The sequence below is a fragment of the Miscanthus floridulus genome, chromosome 11 (assembly GCF_019320115.1).
Source record: "Miscanthus floridulus cultivar M001 chromosome 11, ASM1932011v1, whole genome shotgun sequence".
Taxonomy (NCBI): Eukaryota; Viridiplantae; Streptophyta; class Magnoliopsida; order Poales; family Poaceae; genus Miscanthus; species Miscanthus floridulus.
Window position 1 is genome coordinate 99,116,132 of NC_089590.1, and position 3,348 is coordinate 99,119,479.

A 3,348-nucleotide genomic window follows, 5' to 3' on the forward strand; every position below is an offset into this window, starting at 1 on the left:
CTCACATGATATTTATCTTCTAATAATATTAATATTGGGCGAACCGCGAACTAATCTCTAATAGTGATGGTGATCTAACTAATCATCCTAATACACAAATAATTTATTGATAAGTAGTAATTATGTATGCAGTTTTTTTAGAAAAGAAGAAAGTGTTCGGCTGGCACTAAAAGGGTACTATAGCAGCTGAAAATACTGTAGCAGCTAAAAATAGTGGAGAGAAAACACTATTTCAGCTAGAAAAAAAAGAGACGCCAACCGACCAGAGCCGGCCAGCCGAACAAGCTCGAAATAGATGAGAATCAGCACAGCCGCAACAAACCTGATGGTGGCCTCTATGCCTTGCACGTCCCCGTCGGCCGCTCGGCGTCACGCCACGTCGGCATGCCGGAGTCTAGTGGTGTGCGTGCTATCGATTTGTTCTCAGTTCTCCACAGACCACAGCAGAGTCGCAGGGATCGCGTCCCGGGATCATTCCTTCCGGATCGATGCCTGGGCTGGGACAGTACTTCAGTACTTGGGCGAGCGCGCGGGGCGCTAGGCAGGAAAAAAATTGGGTGGAAATCCGCTACTTGGGCGAGCGCCCATGTGGAAACCCACCGCGTCTCCTGCATACATGCTATAAATAGTTGCCATATGTTTATTCTCACAGATTCAATGGCGTATGGCGGTATTGGAAAAGCAGCGACGTGGAAGACCACGATCAGAGCATGTGGAGTCTGCGGGGAACTCTTATAGATGTGTTGTTGGATCTTTAAGATTGAATACGTGGCAACTATTTATAGCATATATGCAGGGAGGCACGATGGATATAGTTTCCACCCAATTTTTCCCGCTAGGCAGTGGGCGGCGGCACGATTTCCTATGTGCGCTGGGCAAGCGACGGCGGCATGGTTTCCTACGTGCGCTAGGTGAGCTGGCGGTGGTGGCCACGGCCACAGCGTGGCCAGTCGAACCGAGTAGGCTGTAGACCAGATTTCGTGGGTTGTTGTTGGGCTGCCGAATATGTGGACTCGTGGAGTATCAGGCCTGGTACGACGGTGGGAGCCACGGCAAGAAGACCTTCCGTGACGGTCTTCTTTCTCGTCATATAACACAACGCCTAGATCAACGGTTAGGAGAAATCTTACGTTTTACATGTAAGATCTCGGATGATGGACGGTTTAAATAACAAGATGTCTAGATCAAACGATTAGTAGCCTTTGGTACAACTGTCAAGACAGCAAAGATTCCGACTAGCTTAAACAGCAAGGTGCATGAGCACGTTGTTAATAATCAGTAATGATGTTAATCTATCAGTTCATGTACGTATAATCAGTAATGATATTAAGTGAATTACGCAGGATATATTAAACAGTAAATACTCCCTCCGGTTCATTTTATCTGGCGCAAGTTAGAATAACACGATCTAATAGATTACACTTTGATCATTCATTTGTTTTATATTATATTATTTATACTTACGAACTTATAATCGTTGGATAGTATAATTCCTTATAAATCTAATTATTTATAGTTTGTATTATAATAGTTAAAAATTATAAGCCTAATTATTAGTCAAAGTTTTTAAAGTTTGAATCTTGATATACGCATATACCAGATAAAATGGACCCGATGTAGCATCGTTTATTATAATTGTTCACTCGGAACTAATACTGTTGCCTTTTTCATGGCATAAATATTGTATCTATAGGATTTGAACATAAGTCATGTACGCTGCTATCGAAGGAAAATAGTAGTACAGAGACTATAGGATAGGCTAACATATTATAATGAACAGGAAAATTATAATTATACACTTAGCCCGTTTTATCTTTGGAATTGAATTCATTCTAATAAATTATAATTTAGGCACATATTAAATAAGCTAATATGATTGTATGTGCAATATATTGTGAAATTTTCGTATTTTGATCTCTTTTGAAAACAATTTCTAGAAAAATACCAACGCCAAAACAATTTCTGAAAATAGACCATTTTTAGGCGTCTTAGCACATGACGCCGAGATATGAGGCTCGGCGTCGTGTCACGCCACGCCGATGTACTGCCACATCACGGACGACCGGGGTCGTCGTCGCCACGTTGGCGCGTGGGTCCGAGACGTCGGCGTCGTGTCAGCCGACGCCAAGTACCAAACATCGACACGGTCGGACTGAGCGCCGAGCTCTGACCCCATCCGGAGCGTGGCCCAGGCGGCCCAATAAAGAACGGTGGCCCAGCAGCTCGGCGTTGGGTCACTTAACGCCGAGCCTCCAGACCTCGGCGTGATCCGACTCAACGCCGAGGTCTGGACCCTTTAGGCCGCGCCGAGGCCCCTTCTTCTTCTTCCCTCCCCTCCTCCATTCCCCCACGGCTCCCAAATCCCCCACGGCCCCCACGAAACTCTAACCTCCAAAATCGACCCCCGGTGCCCGGATCTCGTCTCCCGAAGCTTCCTCGAGGTAATGGTCCCTCCCCTCCTCCATTCTATCCGCGTAGATGTGCTTACATTGTCCCTAATCATTTGGAATCATGGTTGTTTGGTGATTTGGTATATTTGTGTTTGCATTTGCAAAATGTATGGCTTAGGATGATTGAGTGCATTGTTGTTTAACTGTTATATGTGATGAACATGTTAGGTTAGTTTGGTTTCTAGTTATTTTGGTCATTAGGGTTATTTATTTATTGTATGTGTCATTAGGGTTAGTTATTTGTTGGTCATTAGGGTTACTATGTATTTTATTAATTTGTTGGTCATTACATTTCAATTTGTTATGACCAAGGCGTTTTCTTCGTAACGTTAGGATGCCAAGACGTGGTAAAGCTCGTATTCCAAGGTAATCCCAATGTTTATTCATTATCTGTGCAACAAATAGAAAACCCTAGGTTTAGATTTGGTTCTCCGTTAATATGACTAAATTCTTTCAATTGTAGCTATGGTCGCCAGAGGGCAAATCCCTACGACCTAAAGCCTCTCCCTGAAGGTGTTCCTCGACCAATGTGCTTTTGTGGTGATCCTTGCAAGGTAGACATCTCTGAAGATGAGGAAACATATAGACAGAGGTACTGGATGTGTCCCAATTATGCATGGGAACCTACAAAGCAACAACGCCGTGCATCGTTTGTGAGGAATTTTTATTTTGTTAATTAATTTTCTTGTGATATTAAGTATTGCTTATTTATTTGTTTTGTAACAATTTGTTTTTCTTGCAGACCGTTCCACCACTGTGTGACTTTGAGCAGTGGATTGACACTGAGATCAAGGAGTCGGACAAGCAGCGTCTAGAAGGCCTGAAGGAGTGGGATGCGGAGGTTAAGGAGAGGTTTGAGCAGAGACGCAGACTGGAGGCTATAGAAAAGGAGCATAAG

At 43.7% G+C, this 3,348-nt stretch overlaps 1 long non-coding RNA gene across 2 annotated transcripts; it reads left to right on the forward strand.

The window, feature by feature from the left end:
• The first annotated feature begins 2,307 nt into the window (after positions 1 to 2,307).
• Positions 2,308 to 3,348, forward strand: LOC136492806 (uncharacterized). 2 transcript variants are annotated; one of them, XR_010768183.1, is made up of 4 exons: positions 2,308 to 2,441; positions 2,784 to 2,816; positions 2,914 to 3,103; positions 3,193 to 3,348. It is a non-coding gene; the product is annotated as an uncharacterized lncRNA (long non-coding RNA). The 2 variants fall into 2 exon arrangements; XR_010768182.1 differs by lacking the exon at positions 2,308 to 2,441 and having other exon boundaries at positions 2,706 to 2,816.